This window comes from Nomascus leucogenys, chromosome 12 (assembly GCF_006542625.1).
Source record: "Nomascus leucogenys isolate Asia chromosome 12, Asia_NLE_v1, whole genome shotgun sequence".
Lineage (NCBI taxonomy): Eukaryota > Metazoa > Chordata > Mammalia > Primates > Hylobatidae > Nomascus > Nomascus leucogenys.
The window spans coordinates 80,095,289-80,118,250 of NC_044392.1; the positions used below are offsets into that span (position 1 = coordinate 80,095,289).

Below are 22,962 nucleotides of genomic sequence, written 5' to 3' on the forward strand. Positions count from 1 at the left end.
CCCAGTCTTGGGTATGTCTTTATCAGCACATGAAAATAGACTAATACACCAGGATAGAAAGAGGATTGTAGGACCCAGCAGGACCTGGGGGCCAGGCAAGGCCTTAGACCCACCACCATGGATGACACCCTGGATGTGCAACCCCAGCCCATTTATTCATTCTTCTTAATCCTGCTGCTTCCCTGTAGCCTAGAACAGGTTCCAAATGTAAGCAAAAAGCCTTCTCAGATTTACTTAGGATGAAAACAGAGGCTGATTCCAGAAAGGGGCATTCCTAACGCTGCCCTTACCAAGGAGAGGGGAGTTCTGTTTAATTGGCAGCAGTCTCCTTCACTGGAAAGCCCTAAGTGAATGGGATAACTGCTAAAGAAAGCAGCAACCCGGGACTTCCACCCAACCTCTTCCCTGCCCCCAAGTCCTAGAAGAGTGGTTCCCAGCACCACCCACATGCAGGGCAAAGGAGAGAGTGGGGAGCTTTTAGGGATATAGATTTCCAGACCCCATGTGAGTCAGAGCGTGGGAAGTGGTATTTAAGAGGCTCCGAATGTGGCTTGGATGTCCAAACAGGTTTCTGAACCTCTCTTGGAGCCACATTTCCCAAGCTGTGTTCCACTGATCTGGGAGCTACTGGGCCCTATGATGTTAAACAGACATCTTGATTGCAAGACTCTCCCTTCTCTTCATCAGCTCATACACCTTAAGAGCCTCCAAGATGGGGGGAACAGCAGTTGAAGAGGAATATATTATACCATACTTTCTAATTATAAATATATTTTCTAAATATACTGCCCATAGAATCTCTCTTTCTCTCTCTCTCTCTCTCTCTCTCTCTCTCTCTCTGTCTCTCTTTGGTGGAGCATTTCTCAAGACTACGCAGCACATGCACAAGACTCCACACAGCCCAGTTTTGGGGGAAATCCACTCTAGAAGCTCAGGAAAAGGGTGACTTCCATCGCCCACTGAGGTCCATGCTGCAGGAATGGGGCCAAGGCAGGGCGGGTCACCTTGCACCAGCCAGCCAGGGATCACCATGTAGTCAGGAGACCTCAGGGTGAAGGGCAGCAGCCTCAGTGCATGGAACATGGCTGGTGAGTGTTCTCTTGCACAGCTGAGGCTTCCTGGGCAGTTTCTAGTTATGTGAAGAGAACGATCACCCTCTCCCTGGGACACTGCTTTCCACTGGAGCAAACTGATGGGCCTGGCTGTTTCACTGTGATGTGTGGGCCCCAAAGTGAAGGGCTGGAGTCTTATTTACGGGGTTGTAGAATTGACCAAAAAACACCTCCCATCCCTTCATGCTTGCTTAGGTTGCTTCAGTGACACCTAACATGGGTCCTTGTAGCAGTCACAGAACATCCGCATACTGTTGGTGCGGCTAGGGCCCAAAGAAGTAAAAAAGGAAGCACATTAGAGCTGCGTCCCTCGCAGGAACCAACCTGTGCAGGAGGATGATGGCGAAGCCCACAAAAGGCAGCAGCTACAGGGAGCCTCTTGTTTCTATGTTCAACACAGTGAATGTCAACCAGTGCAGAAGTTACTGCAGGTCAGAGTGTGACTGCCAGTGATGACATGCTAAACTTGGCCAAGCCCCCTTTCCTGTGCATGAGGTAGGGCTGGAGAGAGCAGTGCAGAGTGCTCCAGAGACTGGTAGAGCTGGGACTGGGTGTGGATTGATCCCTCACTGGGGTTCAGAACTGTGTGGCACAGCACCCTGCAAATCAGCTGTGAATGGCATATATTCAGGTTACAGTTGATGCCAAGATGGAGCTTTAAGCTTGGAAAAGTGTAACTTTTGGTGAAGGAAGGAAAGATTGTGGAAAGAATGAAAAGAGGAGGAGAGAGAAAAGAAAAGAAAACATATTATGCTTTCTGGGCTGGATGCATACATTTTCTCATTTAACCTTCAGCACACCCAGTGAGGTGAGTACTGTTATTACCCCTAGGACAGGCATGATGTAAATGGGAAAGACAGTGGTCAAGACACTTGCCCACTCCACATAGCAACGATTGTCACTCCTGCCTGCAGGTGTGCTGGGTGGAGCGGGAAGACGGCAGGTTGGAGGGGACAGAGGAGAGATGCTGGCTCATAGTCCTAGGGAAAGAGGATGGTTCCTGGGGTCACAGGACTGGAAGCAGAAAGAAGAAGGGGGTGGAGTATCAGTTTCTACAGCGTTGAAGACAGCACTTCTTTAGCATCTAGGCTGGGGCTTCTAGACAACTTTTTGTGTTTTCTCTGGATTCTTCTCCCTGGGAACACATGCTTTGTAAGTTACACTCTTATTTATGTTTGTCTTATTTCTGTTTATTTACCTATTCCCGTGGAGCTACCAGGAAGGGCTGTGGCCTGTGGCCACTTTTCCTCTGAGTGGGACCAGCAGTTGGAAGCAGTGGGAGTGAGGAGAGAGGAGGCTGGAAGGCCGGCTGATGCCCAGGAGCATCTTCAAAGCCTCCTGGGAATTTGGCCCACCCACCGCTGCCCTTCCACAAATGGAATCTTTTCATTTTCACAGCCGGCCCGGAGCCCTTTCTGCAGATCCAGTTGAGCTCTGTAATTTCCATGAGACCACATGCTTCTTCTGAGACCCATTCATTTGCCAGATGGGCACAGGATCCTGTGGCCAGAGGGATAATTGGAAATGTGTGGGCCAGGCAGATACCCATTTCTGATAAGACCAGCAGCTTGAACAGCCTTAGTAAGACTTTCAAAATCAGGCAAGGAAACTTCTGCACCACCGTCCCACTGTTCCTCTTCTGTGACCTCAGGCCTAGATGTTGCCTGACAGCCCACCCACCACAGCACATTCCACCTGAAGCCACGGGGACGTGGGATCTTAGCTTCCTCTGGCTGCCTGGGAAAACCTGCTTTCATGTCATACCTGGGCATTTCCACTTTCTCAGGGGCAGGAGGCTGCCATGGTGGCAATGTTGATGGGCAGCCTCTTCCTCCCTCTCTTCCCGCTCCCCTGTATGAAGGATCTGGGCCTGCGTCTCACTGCTCTCCAGGAAGGCAGGCAGGAAAATAAAGGTGAGTGCAGGCCTGAGAAGAAGTGAAGCAGCCAGTAATGGAAAGGAGAATCAGTTCTCCTTCACGTTCCCCTTGGGTTTCCTTTCACAGCATTACTGAAATCAGGGTCAAGAGGCCATCTGGTTCCTAACCCAGAACAACCCACTCCAGAAGACTGTAGGGACCCAAGAGGGTGACCATGTGCTCTCCCTTGGTGACCCCCACTGGCGTTGTTGAGTCACTCTTTCCAACAGCTACCAAGCAGGCTCCCTTCTATCCTCTGCGGAGGTGAACCCCTGCTGGGCAGGGCCCCTCTACACTCAAGCCTGGCAGATACAGGACCCCTAAACCCAGTGTGTATGTGTGTGTGTGTGTGTGTGTGTGTGTGCTTTAACAGCTTTATTGAGATATAATTCACATACAATACACCCATTTAAAGTGTACATTCAATGGCTTTTACTATATTCACAGAATTGTGCAACTACCACTACTAATTCCAAACATTTTCATCACTCCAAAAAGAATTTCCTTAGTCATCCTTCCCCCAATCCTCCCAATTCCCAAGCCCTAGGCAATCACTAATCTACTTTCTGTCTCTGCAGTTATCAATTATGAGTATTTCACATAAATGGAATCGTACAATATGTGTCCTTCGGAAGGCTGGCTTCTTTTACTTAGCCTAATATCTTCAAGCTTTACCCACATTGTAGCACATAGCAGTTCTTCATTCCTTTTTATGACTGAATAATATTCCAGTGTGTGGTTCTACCAATTTATCCATTCATCATAGACATTTGGATTGTGTTGACTTTTTGGCTATTATGAATAATTTTCTATGAACATTCACGTACAAGTTTTTGTGTGGACATATGTTTTCATTTCTCTTGAGTGTATATCTAGGAGTGGAATTTCAGGGTTATCACTCACCTGTTTAATTTCTGAGGAACCGTCAGCCTGTTTTTCAAAATATGTTCCCAGTAGCAACGTATGGGGGTTCCAGTTTCTTCACAGCCTCAATAACACTTGTTTATTATCTTTTTCTGATTGTAGTCATCCTAGTGGGTATGAAGTGGTATCTCATTGTGTTTTTGATTTGTGTTTCCTTGATGGCTTGAATCTTTGTTTTTCAGAACTTTAAACCTTTCATCTTTCAACCCAGTCTCCAGTTCTTTGCTCATTTTGTCAGTCTGAAAGAGGTGGAAACTCTTCCCTGGGCCATGACAACATTAGCTCCCTGAGCACCCTGAGAAATCTGGGGTCTGTTTTGGCATTTTTTGGATTTCTCACCGATAAAACTTTGTCAATTGCTATTCTTTGAAATTCTCTGAACTCTGAAATTTTCACGTATCTATTTACAAAATGGATTTTTCAATAAATTAATAGCATAAAAAAGGGGGTACTGTTCTAAATTTAAAAAGGCATTAGAGACACAAACTAATGTAATGTGTACACTGTAGTTAAATCATGATTTGAGCAAACTGACAGTGAAAAGACATTTTGGGGCAATCTAAGAAAAGGCAAAAGTATTAAGTGACACTAAAGAACTGTCGCTAATTATGTTAGATATGATGGTGTTGCAATTATGTAAGAAAATCTCCATATTTTTAAGAGAGATCTACTGATATCCCTGAAGTAGGAATAAAATGATATGTCTGAAGTTTGTTTTAAACTACATCAGCAAAGGAAAAAGAAGAAGCATAAATGGTACAGTTTGAACAATGGGATATGGAGGTTCACTCTACTTTTATATTTCATATGTGCTTGAAATTTGTCATAATAACTATGGAGACAATCCTAAAATATTAACGTAAGTTGAAAAACTATAAAATATCTGGGTCCCAGACTACAGAATGTCATTCATTTATGTTCAGTTAAAATATTTTTAGGTTTGTACTTAAAAAGTAACAAAACTTATTCAAACATATCTTATATATTGTATTTTAACTTAAAAGATTGTTCGTGGCTGGGCACAGTGGCTCATGCCTGTAATTGAAGCACTTTGGGAGGTCAAGGCAGGCAGATCATTTGAGGTCAGGAGTTGGAGACCAGTCTGGCCAACATGGTGAAACCACGTTTCTACTAAAAATACAAAAAAATTAGCTGGGCATGGTGGTGTATGCCCATAATCCCACCTACTGGGGAGGCTGAGGCAGGAGAATCACTTGAACCCGGTAGACAGAGGTTGCAGTGAGCTGAGATTGCACCACTGCACTCCAGCCTGGACGACAGAGTGAGAATCCATCTCAAAAAAAGAAAAAAAGATTAGTCAATGTTTTGATGTTAAGACTTTTTTTTCTTTCAGTGTGGGTCCTTCTGATTGGCATTTGTGTTTTGTTTTTGTTTTATAAACTACAGATACACTGTCTTATTTATAATTTTTTGTTTTGGCTTCTTCAAAGGGAAATAAGAAGATATAGACACTATAGGACTGAGTGTCGAATCTTTCTACGTTTTTTCTTATTTTTCATCAAACACCACCACTTACTTCAAACATCAAAACTGACTGCAAATATTTTTAGAAATTTACTTTTGTTTGCCCCTTAATTTAGTTTTCTTTTTATATAACCAACAGATCTCTTTTTGCACTTGTATTTCATTGGTTTATTTGATACTCAAGTAAATTACATGGTTACAATTAAAGGACTGTTGCCATAAACGGGCTTGGGGACAAGTGCAGCTGCCCCCTGGTAAGCATATAGCTCATATAGCTCAGCTGGTGGGAGCTAAAGCATAGGGTGTGGGCTTCATGCTGAGAGGCATTGGCCAGCACATTTTACAGGGAAATGAAAAATACTATGGTTTGAATGTGTATGTCCCTCCAAAATTTATGTGTTAGAACTTAGCCCCCAAATTAAGATAGTATTAAAAAGTGGCACCTTTGGCAGAGTGCTCACAGATGGGATTAGAACCCTTATAAAAGAGCTTGGGGGAGAGACTCCACCCCTTTTGTCCCTCTGCCATGTGAAGACACAGCAACCAGGAGCCACCCTGGAAGCAGAGAACAACATCTCAACAAACACCAATCTGCTGGCACCATGGTCTTGAGCTTCCCAGCCTTCAGACTGTGGGAAATAAATTTCTATTATTTATAAATCACCCAGTCTAAGGTATTTTGTTACATCTACAAGAATGGACAAAGACAGAATATAGTAGGCTAAAAGGAGATCCATTTAAAAAGCTGCCTCTCTGCTTGGAACAGTGTTAGTTGACTAAATTTTTCATCTTCCATCAAGCTATTTGAGTGACAGGTAGCTGGCCAACAAGTTCTTTGATTGAAGCTGGAGTCTTCAACATGGTGCTGCAGACAGTGGTTCATTCTACCCACGGGACTGTGGTCAGGACCCGGGAGGCACCAAACCTGGGAAAAGGGAGCTGGGAGATGAGTTAAGGAGGATGAGTTACTTAATCAAGTAATGTTGACTGTTGCTCTTTCCAGAGATTAATGTTGTTCAAATGGTTCCCACAGCAAATTTATGCAGAGAATGGGGCCAGCAGCTAAAACCCAAGCCTTCTGGACTCCACTGCAGCCTTTTCTTCAAACTCAGCTTGTCTCCCTGGGGTGAGGCTCGGGGTGGATGAGTGTTTGCTTCCCTCTTCCAGGTGGTTTGGCAGCCATCTCCTTGCAGAACATGATGTGCTCTTGTGGGAGCAAAAGAGGGGATGATTATGAATCACAGAGTATCAGAGTTGGAAGGGGTCTTAGTGACCTTTACTCCCACTATCCCATTTTACATATGAAGAGATTGTGGTCCAGATAAGAGGTTATGGCTTTTCACCAACTTGACCACCACACTGTTTATGTTCAGCAAACATAGATATGCTATTATGTATTAATTCCAAACTTCTGCTCCCAGTTTTCTGAAGCTCAGAGGGACACCTTGTATTGCTGGATGATAAAAACAGGAGCAAAGTGACGAAGTGCTGACAAGGCAACAACAGAACATGAGAGATTCACTGCTGTGTGGGAAGAGATCTTCAGTGACCATGTAGCCTGAAGCTCTCATTTTGTCATCGAGGGACACCAAAACTCAGAGCAGGTTAGTGACCGAATTACCTAATGCATGAGCTAGGTAGGACAAGCAAATGAATTTTAAAATGCTGGAAAATCATCAGTTGAAATACATTGCACCTGGGCTGCAAAGAGCCCCAGATTGGCTGGGTTCGTTTTATCTCATGCATCTCCTCACCAGTGCCTAGTACAGATACATAGTAGGTTCTTGATAAATATTCTTTAAATAAATTATGAAGATCATCATTCAAGTTAACATAGCATAAGGCAAAATATATATTCCATAAGGAGACTAAAGATAGTCAAAACCATGGTTGGTTGAAAGGGTAGGAAGGGCTTTGTGGTGGGACTTGAAGATGAGTGGGATTTTGAGGGTTGGGTTAGGGGAGCGGTAGATGGGAAGATCATATTCTGGTAGAGGGAACAGTGAGCATGATAAGGAGGCAGAGGGCAGGTGACCCTGGAGTTTGGGGAACTTTGGGATGTCTGATTGGCCACAGCATAGCACTGGAGCAGGGGAGTAGGCTTGTCACCGAGGGCCCAGAACTCTCTGTCCTTAATTCTTCAGGAGGTTCTGGAGAGGTTTATAGTTTTGAGGAGGAGAAGGACATACATGACTCATTCTTGGCAACAAGACATCGCAGGATGCTGATATTCAGTTCGGACACAGGAATTTTCCCCACTTCATCCAAATGCCCTGGCTCTGGCTCTGTGAAGAGGTCAGAAAAACACTGAGGACTGTCTTTCTTCGGAAATACTTTTGGACCATCGAAGTTTTCAGGGAGATAAACATCTTCATGACGTTTCTGGTGGTCCAGGCCCATCTGGCCGAGGAAGTACAAAGATACATGAAGATTAGGCACACGGAAGGGGGATGTTTGCTAAACATTCTTCATTCTTCAGAAAGGTTCAGGCTCAGTTCAACTTTGGGGGTGAGGTTTGAACTAATGTTGATTTTATCAGCACCTGTTTGCTCCAAGACTGTAGAAGAAAGATTGTTTGTATTCCTTCTTATGGTGCTGCTGGAGGAAACAACAGTGACCATTTATTGGGTGTGTCCCATTGCGTCCTCTGTTAAGCACTTATGGATACTTTTTTTTTTTTTTAATTGAGACAGAGTCTTGCTCTGTCGCCCAGGCTGGAGTGCAGTGGCGCAATCTAGGCTTACTGCAACCTCTGCTTCCCGGGTTTAAGCGATTCTCCCGCCTCAGCCTCCCGAGTAGCTGGGATTACAGGCACCCACCATCATGCCCGGCTAATGTTTGTATTTTTGTAGAGATGGGGTTTCACCACGTTGCCCAGGCTGGTCTTGAACTCCTGACCTCAGGTGATCCGTGCGCCTGGGCCTCCCAAACAGTTATGTATACTTTCACTGGTCTTTCACAATTTTGATAGGTAGTTTCACAGGTGTGTGGTACCTGTTGTTTTCGTCTGTCCAGCAAGCTTTTCCGTTCCCCTGGTATTTGTGGCCATGTGACCTGGGGCTGGCCAATCATAATCACTTATCCCCTGGCCACAGTGATCGGACCAGGGAGTGGGCACGGGACCCAATCTGCACCAATCCCGGTCCTTTACTGAGACTGATCCCTTGATGGAGGGAAAGAGAAGTACTTTCTGCCCGGGTTGCTACATTGAGGCTGCTCCGATTGCATGACAGTTGTACTGCAGCTCAGTCCTGCTTCGTTTATTTTCTTACAGGTGTTGTTCCTGAGAACTGGCTTCAAAAACCTTGCTGCTCATTTATCTTGTCTCACGGTGGGCTCCCAGGGAACCAACCAAAGAGGAGGAGGAGGAGAATAGTGGCGGGGGTGAGTTGTTGACGTCTGACTTCAGAGAATTTTTCTTTCATCACACAATAAAATTAAAAAATAAAAAGACAAGGATTTGGGATGCCCTCGGAGTTCATCCATCATATTTTCAAAAGGAAATTTCAAGCCAGCGATCTTTCCATCAGCTGCCAGGAGTATTTTCTAGAGTAGTTGAAGGGTGGCTTTGCCTAAAACCTGGGGGTTGGCATAGGCGGCCTTTCAAGGAGGCTTCTAGCTTCAAGTTTCTGTCAATTATGCTTTGCACATCTAAGAGCTGTTTGGGCTGGAGAATTTCAGAGAAATTTTCAATGTGCCAGGGTTGAGATTCAGCGTCTTTCTGCCAAGTGGGCATTGATGAGAAATGCCTCTGAACTCGCAGGGGTGATACAGCCCCCTGGCCAGCCTGCCAACTCTAGATACTCTCATTGCTCCAACGCTGACACGCTTGCTGTTTTTAGGTCTATTATGGGCAAATCTGTAGCAAGCATTCCAAAAGCTAAGACACTTTTAACCCTCTCCAGAGCAGCCAGAGATCCTCATAGCAAAGCCAGGTAACCCCAGGGACTGGGGCACCTTACACACTATCCCTGAGGGGCCGAGCTGGCTGAAATCAGCCTGCACCATGCTTGCTAGCTGTGCGTGGGGACACTGTGTCCACTTGGAAGACTGGATGCCTTTCTCCAGTTTCACACTGACTGCTTCCTCCCTGCCAAAAGCACACCTTCCCTCCATCTGAAGAAATAAAAGGAGCTTGGGGCCCCAGCATGAACGATTGCTGGGGTGGGGATACACCTGTCATGGGCAGGTTTGTCCAGAGTTCACAGCGCATAAAGACTTAATCTGCTTTCACATTAAATAGGCTGATCGGATACGATAACAATTTCCCACTGTTATTTGAATGGCAAACAGGATTTAGAGCACAAGGGAAGGAACATTTTTGCATATATAACTTTTCGTGCAGAAAGTTCACAGAGTTTACCTGTAATCTTAGCTCACAATCAGACAAAAGGATTAGAGCTGGGCATGTAGAGCTTATCAAAAAGCTTAGAGGGAGACCAAAGGAGGGCAAATGCAATTTTTTCTTTCCTTTCTTTCATGCCCATGTCAAAATGCAAGCATTGGTCAACATCTTGAAAACTCTCCAGCGGAGGTAACTCTACCTTCCTGTACCCTCATGCCTGGCTTCTTCTACCATCCTGTACTACCTTCCTGTACTACAACCATTAGGTAGGTGCAAAAGTAATTGCAGTTTTTGCCTTTAAAAAAAAAAAAAGGCAAACACCGTAATTACATTTGCACCAACCTAGTACTTGAGGACAATGATAGAACACTGCCAGAGGAGCACTGCAGCCCCAGCCTCATGGCCAGAGCATCTTGGTCACTCCGAAGGGGCAAGTAGGCCCTATGTAAGGAGCAGGGCAGGCCACTTCTGGTGAATTGCATACCTTGCAGTGAGACATGAGCTGAGGGTCCCGGGATTGGTGAGAACGGTTAGCATGTTTGTGCCCCACACCTTCAGTCTGAGGAGGACAGGAAGAACCTCTAGAAACACTAAAGTCAATGGGAAATGAACTTGGGCTTGAGTTATTTTCTGATCAATTGGATTTAAATGTAATGTTAATAAAAAGAATACATAAAACTAACAGCCTGAATGACAGGCCCTGTGGATATGACTTGCTTGGGAAATTTGAGTGACTGGCTTTGAGTTTAATATGGCTTTTATTGCAGAAATTTTTTCCTAATGGTAAAGAAAAGAAGTAAATCACTAACACCTTAGCAAGAGTGAGTTTGTCATCTGGAATCAGGGGAACAAGAAGAGAGGGCTGGGAGTTGTGTGGGAGTTAGGATGAGGGTCGATAGGAATCTGGAAGTGAAGGGGAAAGGCCTGATAAGGGAGTTTGTCCCCAGCCTGCAAGCTCAACTTTTTCATGAACTTTTTCAGAGTTAAAAGAGCACACTATATTCAGTCCTAGCCTCTGTTTTGTAGCCGAAGTGTTGGGAAATGTGGATTTCCTTGTTTCTGCACAATGGGGGTGCCTCAGACCTCCAGACATAAACAATGCATCCCGCAGGCCAATGCTTCTGAGTCAGGTTTGGGCCACAGGATCCCACCAGAATCAAGGAACAGCCAGCCTTACTGAAAACCAAGCCACCCTGAGCAAATCCATTTTGAATTCCAAAGTTAATGTGAAGCACCTATGAAAATAAACATAGGCAGAAGCAACTGTTAGAGGGAATACAGTTGCTCTATTTGTTCTGTGGGGGCTAGATACCTAGAGGAAGCTGTCCTACAAACAGAATAGACTATAGGATCTGGAGAAAAGAGGCAACAAATCAGCCAGAGAGTATGTAGCTCTAGATTAGTTGGGCTTCTTGTGTTCCTAAATGTTTTTCTTCACAAAAGACCCTTGATCATGTGGCACTCCATCTACCCGTCCATTTGCCCATCAATCTATGCATCCACTCATCCTTCCATCTATTCACTCATCATCCATTCATCCACACATCTACTCATCCACCCATCTCTCCACTTATCATCCAATTATTCATTAATCCATCCATCCATCCACTCATCTATTCACCTATGATCCACTCACTCATGTATCTATTCATCCACCCATCTAGCCACCCATCATCCATTCATCCACCCATACATTCACTTATTCATCCAACTGTCTGCCCATTATCTATCCACCCATCCCCCCTACCTATCCCCCTACTCATCTACCTCTCCATCCACCCCCCAAACACTACTTGATACCCATTACATGTGCCAAGCTAAGGACAGCTGGTCAAACATACTTATCCACTCACTGGGTGGGCAGGAAGTAGGGTGTTCTCTTTGGTAAAGGAAATGGCTGACAGACATAATAAGGCCCAGTAAGATGCAGTAGAGCATAGAGATAAAAAACACAGGCTTCATCATGAGTCTGTCACTTTCTAGCTATGCAGGAAAGTTACCTAACTTCTCAGCACCTCAGTTCTGAGGTGAAGGAATAATAGTTCCCACTTTACAGGGTCATGGTAGGAATTAAATGATTCAATGAAAGTTAAGTGCTCAGCACAGTGTTTAGCACATATGATGTGCTCAATAAATTTTAGCTTGTGTTATTAAAAGTAGGACATCTGGAGAACCAGAGTGAATTATGTAATCTAAAGAGGCAGTGGGAAAGGGGTTTCTTAACCCATTTCCCATTTGCCCTGGAACACTTGCAGCTGCAGAGTTTACCCCAAGATAACTCACAGATTACAGTCCTAATCTTACCCCCAAAGTTTGCCACAGAATATTTCGCTTTTATTATTATTTTTGCATCGCTGTGGTATATTGACTTTGGAAACAAAATATATCATTCTATTGATAGCATTCTGTTTTTAGTAGTGGTATTTCCGTTTATAAAATATAGTCATTCTTGATCGCTGAAAATGTCAAATCCTAGAAAATGTAGCATTCCTACACATGATATTAATTCTGTGGTGAGCTTATGGCACTGAAATGGTGCGACAAGAAGGAGGTGACAATGTTGTCAACATTCCACAATGATACGGTGATTGAAGTAAACAACAGAAATGGAAAGAAGACTAAGAAACCATGTGTCATTGTGGATTATCACGAGAATGCGGGAGCAGTGGACTAGCTGATCAGATGCTCACTTCCTATCCAACTGAGCACAAAAGGCACAAGGTTTGGTCTAAGAAATTCTTTTTTGTTTATTTATTTATTTATTTATTTTGAGATGGAGTCTCGCTTTGTCGCCCAGGCTGGAGTGCAATGGCACGATCTTGGCTCACCACAACCTCCACCTCCTGGGTTTAAGTGGTTCTGCTGCCTCAGCCTCCCGAGTAGCTGGAATTACAGGCATGTGCCACCACGCCCAGCCAATTTTTGTATTTTTAGTAGAGACGTGGTTTCTCCACATTGGTCAGGCTGGTCTCGAACTCCTGACCTCAGGTGATCCACATGCCTTGGCCTCCCAAAGTGCTGGGATTATAGGCATGAGCCATTGGGCCCAGCTGGTCTAAGAAATTCTTTTGCCACCCTCTAAACATTGCAGTGCTAAGCTCCTACATGCTGTTCTGGAAGGATAATCCTGAGCACACGATGAGCCATATAAACTTCAGACTGACGCTGAGTGAAAGAATGCTGGAAAAGCATCACAGGCCAGGGCAGCAAAGTCTTCAAGGTTGTCCGTGCTCTGATGATATCACACTTCTTCCCTGTCTGGAAGACATTTCCCCAAGAGTGTACCACCAACATCAGGGAAACGGAATCCAACTGGTCGCTCAAAGTTTGCTGAGCACATAATGATAAAGACAGCAAGAAGGTCCGGAGAGAAATGCAATATTTTTGTGCAGAATGTGATGTTCTGCCTTTGTTCCGTGCTTTGAAATTTACCACATGAAAAATAAAATTAAATACTGATCATCATATACATTTCTGTTACATTAGGATTAGAGACAAGTTCTGTTTAGAAATAACTCCAAGAACAGTTTTTATATTTTGTTTTCACTTTGAAAAATCAGTCAGATTTGCTTCAGCTTCAAGGAGTGTGTTTATGTAAAATTAAATGAGCGCTGGCAGTGAGCTAGCTGCAGATTTTTTTTTTCTAAATGGGATATAGGACAGAAAGATGCGTTCGAGGCCATGACCAGGCTCTGGGTACATTACAAATGCCCAGTGGCTGGGCATGGAGGGAATACATTGCTGGGGGAAGTTAAAACCTAGGGCTTTCTCGCCTGTTGTCTTCTTGTTCCCGCAAGTCCAGCAATGGCTCAAACCAATAGTGTAGCCAGAAAACAAAAGGCCCCGAAGAGGAAAGCCAGGGGTTGGGGGACACCCCAGAAAAATAGAGCGGGGGAGGTCAGAAGACCTTGGAGGCAGAAATTCCACAGGATACTGACAAGGGGCCAAACTGGCAGCCAAGAGAGGTAGCTGAGGCTCTGAGAGACAAGGCAGATGGAGCGCCTGAGCCTGGGGGCCCTGGCTCTTCTCTATTAAATATTCCTCCAAGAAAGCAACTGATAAAGGGAGGTCAGGAGTGGCCACAGAAAAGACAAAGGCTGGGCCTAAGACCAAAGTTCCAACAGTCAACATAGTGACTTCTGCCAACCCACTGGAATGTCTGGAAGAAATAGAGGCCCTGGTCAGGAATCAGGCATCTGATTGGAGATATGATCTGATATGGAGAGGCCAGATGATACTGTCCCTGGCAGGGGAGAGTGGTGACCGCCCTATAGACGTCCCACAGGCTTCTTTTGGCCATCTGGTAAGGGAGAATGCTGTGGTTAACAGGAGGATCTCTCCAATCCTGGGAGAGGGTCTGGGAAGCATGAACAGAACAGGTGGAGGTGAGTAGGTCCCACCAAAGATGGGCAGCAAAGGCCCTGGGGCTACCTCAGTGGGATCTGCCATTAAACATCTCTGGAACTCTTTCTTTATATCTTGAAGGTAGAAGCTAAGTCTCTGAACACCCTCTGCGGACAGCAGTGAGAACCACCACCGGGGGTGAGCTACCTTCATCTCTAGTGGTGGCATAAAGTCTGAGGAAGATTGGAGACCCGGAAAGAAGGAAAGAGAAATTGGAGAAGAATTCCTCCTTCTGGTCCTAAAACTCTGAACTGGGAGAGAGACAGGCTATGGGAGAAGATTGAGATGGATTAGAGAATTCCTCTTAAGGACCTCTTCCCTACCCCAACCCCAAACATGGAAAGAAAGGAAGATCTTGAGTTCCTTCAAGGGAAATTCTAGGCACCTAGCTAGTTCTGAGAAGTAAATAAGCAACTTGATAAGCAAGAAGGTAACAGTAGCTTAAAACAATAGCCAGGGAAGCTAGAATCACAGAATGTTTCGTTCCCCTACAAAAACTAAAGATAACATCTTACCATGTCTCTGAGTTGCTTCTCAGAAACTGGGACCCCCCCACCACATGGATCTTCTTGCATGTAAACCTCAGATAAGGGGGAACTGGGGACTGAACTCAGCACTGTTCTTTGTTCTAAATTTCTTTCTGAGAGCCCTGGAGGAAGTCATAACCAACCAGAGTAACATTCTTTTGTACTGACCCCAAATTTTTAAACAAAACTTCTCTTCTTTAACCAATTACAGAAAATCTTTGAATCTAACTATGACCTGTAAGCCCCCTGCTTCAAGATATCCCACCCTTTTGGGCCAAAATCAATATGCAGGTGTTCAGAGACTTAGCTAAATCAATATTGATTTATGGTTTTGTCTGTAACTTCTGCTTTCCTGAAATTTATGCCTGCCTTTAAAAATCTTCACCTACAAGCAATATGGGGAAGGCTGGGACTTAAACATTAGCTGCTCGATCCTCCTTGCCTGGCGCCCTGTAAATAAACACCTTCCTTTTTCCTGCTACGAACCTTGGTGTGGGTATCTGGTCTTACTGTGCTGAGCCAATGGACCCCAGTTTGGTTCTATAACAAGATAATGGTTATTTTCACATTGACACAGTAGAGAGCCTCACTGCCTTAGGAGCAGATACTCCTGAGGCAAGGCAGATCCCAAAGATGCTGGGATAAACTAGCTGAGTTTGTCTAGGATATGCCACATACATGGCACCCAGAGAATCCTACCTTGTCCTATAAGATGCATAAAGATGGGCTCAAATACCAATTCAAAGACCTGAGGATAAGAAAAATCACCCCTACAATATCCACAAATTCTAAAAAGACTTGCTTGTGGTCAGCCTTGGCTTTTGAGTTCCTGCTTCCACTGGATTAGTTCAGTTTTCTGACTCAGCTCTTCAGTCTGTAGATGTTGTCTTTGTTTTACATCAAAGTGACCCACATGTGAGACTTGGCCTATACACTTGACTTCCACTAAAAAAGCCACTCGTACTCAATGTGAATGCCTGTAAAGCAGACTGTCCTGAAGGGGTAAGGAAGCTGTGGAGATAGTTACATCAGAGCAGAGCAAATGACTTTGGAATCTGAAGCAGACCTCCTTGTTCTTAGCGGTTTTTTGGCCTCTCAACCACGTGGCTTGCCATCTTTCTTCTTTCTCCATCATCCCCCAGTGAATCTTTTCTGTTCAAGTTCCATTGAATTCTAATTCAGAAAAGTTTAATTATCTTCTAATGAGCTTGTCTTCAGCTAAGCCATGATTCAGGGTCTCACCTTCTAACCCCAGATGTTTATCAGGGTCTTTTCTTTAACAAAGACAGTCCTCTCTGAGAAGAGGGTTATAATTTTTTTCACTCCATTAAGCCTGAATGAAGGTTGACTACAGAAGAGAAAGGATGCTGCTTTTCTTTGCTGACCTGGGAGGAGATAGACTTTTTTAGCACCTGTGAAATCTGTGAAGGTGGTTCAAGAAGCAAAGATTGAAGGATGAGGTCTTCATCCTTCCTCTACCTGGAGAAGTTTTCCTTGTGCTGGTGAGAGAAGACATGTGCTTATTTTATCTTCTCCAAAGAGCAGGGAATGACTTTGAACTGCGGTGGGTGCTCTTTCCAGAGCAGATGCTAATCAAAGCAGCCAACCCTAGTTCTGGAAGTCATCCTTGACAAGGCATTTCTTTTAGTAAAATTCAAACAAAATTTTAACCTTCACTAAGAAAAGGAAATGGAGTGGTTCAGAGTTATTGCTATGACTAGTGTCTTGCTAAGCTACCCTAGAAAAAGGGAAATGGACCACCTGTCCCCTCCATTCTTTGCCCACTCTAGGAAATACATGAAAGAATAGAAAGGACTTAACAGTTGTTTACTGGCCAAACAGTCTCTGTACTGAATACTTTGGATATATGATCAATCTAATCTTCAGAGAGAAGAATCTTCAAAATTTCTCCAAGACATTTATCTCCATTGTATGTGTGAAAGGAAAAGAAAAACTCAGGATCTCAATTCACTATGCCAAAGGAAAAAAAATTAAGCTAAAAGCTGAGTCATGCAAGAAGCTGCCTTTCTTTTTGTTTCTAAGCAGATAGCTGCAGATAAGAGGTTAAATATCTCTACAGGCAGTTAGTCTATGTTCATTTTATCTTATGAAAAGTGCCGGTTTACTGAGCACAAGATGAATACATAATTGACTATTCCTCTACCTGCTCCTTTTCTCTTGCATCATAGGGATTACCATACCCTTCCTCTTTCCCCTCCCGTCCACTTTTTCCCTTTAAATATTGATGTCCTCAAAATCATCTTTGGAGAAAGGCACAGGCCACAGACTATTTCTGTGGCTCTGTCTTTATTTCTTCTGGGCATGTCCTTAACCTTGACAAAATAAACTTCTAAATTGATTGAGACCTCTCTCAGATACTTTTTGGCTTACAAATTGGCGGCCAACGGAAGGGACTCTGAGAGGAGGTGCCCCTGACCTTTGACAAATCTCCTACCAGTACTTGGTACCAGCTTAGGTTATCTTTGTTGCTCCAACAAAGATAAGACAATTTTCTAAGGTCTGGGAGCTCCTCCCTCTGGAGAATCCCTGATCACCCCAAATTTGGTTGAGATCTAAGATTAATTTTGAAGTACAACTCCTTTTCTGGAGTTTTACTCACTTCCAACAAAAAAGGCGAGTTTTCCTGTTTCCATGACAATGGATGGCAGGCAACTCCTTTCTGGAGTTTCAGCTTGTATCCAACAGGGAAGGTGAGTTTGAGTCTTTTACTGCTTCTAAAATGGTACAGAGCAGTATTGCGCCTGGGCGCCACTCCTAGGTAAGTAGCTGAATTGGAGTTTTGTCTTGAAAATTCTGCTTAATGACTAAGAGTTAAGATTGACAGCCAGCTGATCTTAATTTCCTCTTAACACTAAAGTGCTCAGTAATCGCATTGGTTTTGTTGTTGTTGTTGTTTTGTTGTTTCTTTGTTGTTATTTTAGTCTTTCTCATATTAGATTTGACCAACTCTACCTGACTTGCTCAAATCCAAATGAGAATTTCAAGTTATGGTGAACAATGTTTTTGAATTGGCTAAAACTCCTCACAGATGCAAAAAAGAAGAAAAAATCATACGCTTGGTTTTGTTAGCAGCAGCAAATCTATATGAGTATGCAGCAACTTGATTCTTGCCTCCTTAGTGGAAGGAATTTGTCTGAGGGGCATAAGGCAGAATGAGAGACCACGGTAAGTTATAGAGCAAGAGCGAAAGTTTATTAAGAAGTATTAGAGCAGGAATGAAAGGAAGTAAAGTACACTTGGAAGAGGGCCAAGAGGACAACTTGAGAGATCCAAATGTAAACTTGAATTTTTTTATGTTGGCATGCTTCCGGGCTCTTGTGTCTCTTCCGCCCTGATTCTTCCTTTGGGATGGGATGTCCACATGTGCAGCGGCCTCCCAGAACTTGGGAGGGGCCCCAGGCACAGTGTGTTTGCTGAAGTTTTGCGCATGCTCACTTGAGGCATTGTTCCCTCACCAGTAGAGTGTTCCTAGAGGAAGGTCATATCCCAGTTAAACTCTGCCATTTTGCCTCTTAGCATGTGCGTGCTTGAGTCCACTCGCCCAGCTCCTGAGATCTTATTGATAGCAGCTGATCACCAGCTTCAGGTGTTTCTATCTATTGGGAGACCACCTTTCCCTGGTGCTGGCTGCGACCAGTTGTTTTAGACAGACAGTTTAATAACTGCCTGACCATCACCTGACGGTCTCCTGGCAGTCCTGGTTGAGGGGTAGGGCACTGCCCTGCCTTGCTTATGTCTGCCTAACTACCTACTCAAACAGGTTCTCTGTTCACTTCCTTTCTTAAAAGATTGTTCTTTTGTTTACTTTTCTTCCATTCTATTCCTCCTTCCCCTTTTGCCATCTTTGGTACCAAGCAAATTCAAAACAAAACAAAACATAAAGAAGGCTTCTAATCAGACCCCTTAAAAAACTCAGAATAAAGGTACTACTCACCCTTTTGGGGGGTGTCCTGCTTTCTTTGTGGAGTTTCGAAAGTCATGGGCAGATTTTTCTCAGGTCTAAAGCTCTGCTTTCTTGTATTGCATTACCTGACATCTTTGTCTTTGGTGGGGGTATCAGAGATTACCTTGTACTGTGAGAGAATTTGGCCTTGGTGTGTGTAATGGTGGCGGAGAACCACAATCTTAGGGATGGCTAAGGACAGTTTGTAGGAAATGGTCATTACTACAGGGGGCTACTTATTTCTTTGTACATTTAAATTAAGAAAATTGCACATGCTTTCTTGGCCCTATTCCTTAAAGGAATCTACCATAAAACTAGTAATCTAATCAAGCTAAATTGAAAATAACACCTATCAAACTGAGTCACTTTAATAAAATTCTTTGCAAAGAAAATTTACATCTTTACAGGAAATCTCCACTTAGAAAGAGCTTCTCGGTCCCTACAATGGCTTAAAGTTCACATAACAGACATTGCCTTTGTTTAGATCTAAGTGTGTGCCTTTGAGATGTACATTTTCTACCTTGTTTCACCTAAGTCATATCTTTGGGATGCAAATTTACAGTTGCCTCATTAACAATTGTTCAGGACATAGAACAGATAATCATGAGATTAACAGTCTAAAATAGAGAAAAGTTTTGAAAACAGGCAAATGAGAACTTTTAAATCTGTAAGATCTGCTTCTGTCTGGGTGTCTATTATGTCTATATGTTCCTATGTCTCATGTGGAAATAATATTTCACTATCAATTATGTGAAAGAGCTCCAATTAATTGGCTTAAAGAAAAGTCAGTGTTCATCAACTTAATAGAAGCTAGCTCAGAGGCTTTTCAGTTTACATGACTTTAGTAATCTTTGGTAAGATTAATTTGGTAAATTTAGTCTCAAAATCCTGTCCAATAATTTAAAATCTTAAAGTCATGTTAAGTTAAATTAAGTAATCCTAGGTTTTTTACTGGGAATTAGAGTTACTAAAAGTTAGATTAGTAGGACAGTATGATGTGTTTTTGGTGAAGTTTATAAAAACATGAGGATGTGGTTTTTGCTTAAGAAAATGTAAATTTTTTTCTAATTCAGAGGACCTTTCTACTGATGTTGAGAGAAAAACCGTGTTCACATCCAACTGTTTTTTGGTAAACTGGTTAAGTTTGTATTGGTATCTCATGGCTAGAGTTCTGAAGTAAAAGCTATAGGATCTTTATTTGTATGAGTGTGTGTGTGCTTAGGTGTGTTTATGTGTACCTACATGTGTATTGTTATGTTTATGGCCACAAGGTACCAAACTGGCTTAAAAATAAAGGAGAACTCGCAAATTCAGTAAATAAGCCCAATTGCTTTTCAAGTTAATGTGACTTAAATAGAGTTTTAATAAATAAACTGGCTTTAAAATTATTGGTAAAATAAAGTTAGAAATGTCTTCAGAATCGCCAACATACATTATTGTTAAGATTTATTGGTCAAGCAATTTTATATTTTTTTCTCTTAAATATTATAAGGTGTCAAGATTTGGCATGAGGGTTGTAAAGCTATAAATGTAACCCAAAAGAGAATTATCTTTGTGTAACTTTTCAATAAATAAAGCATTTAATATTGTTGGTTTAATGAAAATTGCTAAATCCTGAGTTATTGACAAAAAAAAACCCAAAACATTTATTTAACCTTAATATTCTTACTTAAGTAAATACCTGAAATTCACAGCCTATAAAAATTTTTAACAGGGAAATAACTCTAAATGATGACCATCACAGTTTTCATATGTAATCTAGATCAACTATTTAAACAAATTAAATAGGCAAATGTAATAGAATAAATGCTTGTAAATAAACTTGTCATATAATTTAAAACCTAAAGTTAAATTAAATAATATATATTAATTAAATACCTGGGTCATTTCCAATTTTTTAAATAAAAATTATAGAAAATCATTTTTCTAAAAAACAATGTGTTCTTATTAAAAGGAAACAATTTTTGTCTAATTCAAAGGTTATTTAAAGGTTGTTTATAAAACAAGCTAAAAGGAATCAGTAAATAAGAGAGATGTAAAGAAAGTTATACATATAACTTTGGGGTAAGAAAGATTAAAGGGAAAATCATTTTATATGAGAAAGGATCTTGTATGGTAAATTTTTTGTCCTGAAATAAAATAACTGGTTATTTAAGAAAGAGTGATATTTAGGATAAGAGAGGAAGTCTAAGCATGTCATAAATGTTTGTGCAAGTTGGAATACGGGTTGTAAAAAGAGAATTTATGAAAAAGAACTTTATGTGATCAAATTGGCTATAATTAAAAGGAAATTATAATATTCTTTCTAGAGGTTGGGCTTTGGTATTTAACAATACACTAATAAGCTAAAGAGCTGGTTGGAACAACAAATTTATCTGAAGGTATTGATTTAATCTTAATAAAATTATAAGAGCTTTTAACTTTTTTAACCCAAAAGTTCAACTTTTATTGCATGTCATTGTTTTCAGTTTTCTCTCCCGTTTGAGAAGGCCTGAGACAATAATGTTCTCCTTCAACTTTTTCGTCAGCTCTTGTAATTTTTTTCCTCAGGTTCTAACTTCCATTGTGTCCTGATACTAAAAATGTTTTATCTAAATGGTCTAAAGGAAATATTTTCTTCCAATATAATATTCTGTGCTCTTGGCTTTAAATTCTTCTTTTTTTTTTTTTTTTTTTTATACTTTAGGTTTTAGGTACATGTGCACAATGAGCAGGTTTGTTACATATGTATCATGTGCCATGTTGATTTCCTGCACCATTAACTCGTCATTTAGCATTAGGTGTACTCCTAATGCTGTCCTCCCCCTCCCCCACCCACAACAGTCCCGGAGTGTGATGTTCCCCTTCCTGTGTCCATGAGTTCTCATTGTTCAATTCCCACCTATGAGTGAGAACATGCGGTGTTTGGTTTTTTGTCCTTGCGATAGTTTACTGAGAATGATGTTTTCCAGTTTCATCCATGTCCCTACAAAGGACACGAACTCATCATTTTTTATGGCTGCATAGTATTCCATGGTGTATATGTGCCACATTTTCTTAATCCAGACTATCGTTGTTGGACATTTGGGTTGGTTCCAACTCTTTGCTATTGTGAATAGTGCTGCAATAAACATACGTGTGCATGTGTCTTTATAGCAGCATGATTTATAGTCCTTTGGGTATATACCCAGTAATGGGATGGCTGGGTCAAATGGTATTTCTAGTTCTAGATCCCTGAGGAATCGCCACACTGACTTCCACAATGGTTGAACTAGTTTACAGTCCCACCAACAGTGTAAAAGTGTTCCTATTTCTCCACATCCTCTCCAGCACCTGTTGTTTCCTGATTTTTTAATGATGGCCATTCTAACTGGTGTGAGATGGTATCTCACTGTGGTTTTGATTTGCATTTCTCTGATGGCCAGTGATGATGAGCATTTCTTCATGTGTTTTTTGGCTGCATAAATGTCTTCTTTTGAGAAGTGTCTGTTCATGTCCTTTGCCCACTTTTTGATGGGGTTGTTTGTTTTTTTCTTGTAAATTTGTTTGAGTTCATTGTAGATTCTGGATATTAGCCCTTTGTCAGATGAGTAGGTTGCAAAAATTTTCTCCCATTCTGTAGGTTGCCTGTTCACTCTGATGGTAGTTTCTTTTGCTGTGCAGAAGCTCTTTAGTTTAATGAGATCCCATTTGTCAATTTTGCCTTTTGTTGCCATTGTTTTTGGTGTTTTAGACATGAAGTCCTTGCCCACGCCTATGTCCTGAATGGTATTGCCTAGGTTTTCTTGTAGGATTTTAATGGTTTTAGGTCTAACATTTAAGTCTTTAATCCATCTTGAATTAATTTTTGTATAAGGTGTAAGGAAGGGATCCAGTTTCAGCTTTCTACATATGGCTAGCCAGTTTTCCCAGCACCATTTATTAAATAGGGAATCCTTTCCCCATTTCTTGTTTTTGTCAGGTTTGTCAAAGATCAGATAGTTGTAGCTATGCGGTATCATTTCTGAGGGCTCTGTTCTGTTCCATTGATCTATGTCTCTGTTGTGGTACCAGTACCATGCTGTTTTGGTTACTGTAGCCTTGTAGTATAGTTTAAAGTCAGGTAGCGTGATGCCTCCAGCTTTGTTCTTTTGGCTTAGGATTGACTTGGCGATGCGGGCTCTTTTTTGGTTCCATATGAACTTTAAAGTAGTTTTTTCCAATTCTGTGAAGAAAGTCATTGGTAGCTTGATGGGGATGGCATTGAATCTATAAATTACCTTGGGCAGTATGGCCATTTTCACGATATTGATTCTTCCAACCCATG

The 22,962-nt window shown here is 42.2% G+C and overlaps 1 long non-coding RNA gene across 2 annotated transcripts in view; it reads left to right on the forward strand.

Moving 5' to 3' along the window:
- LOC101178953 overlaps positions 1-13,247 on the forward strand; it is a 148,257-nt gene extending 135,010 nt beyond the window's left edge. For both annotated transcript variants that reach the window (XR_001114223.2, XR_004032719.1), the window contains 2 exons: positions 6,859-7,041; positions 12,874-13,247. This is a non-coding gene — a long non-coding RNA (uncharacterized LOC101178953). The remainder of the gene's footprint in view (positions 1-6,858; positions 7,042-12,873) is intronic.
- The last annotated feature ends 9,715 nt before the right edge of the window (positions 13,248-22,962 follow it).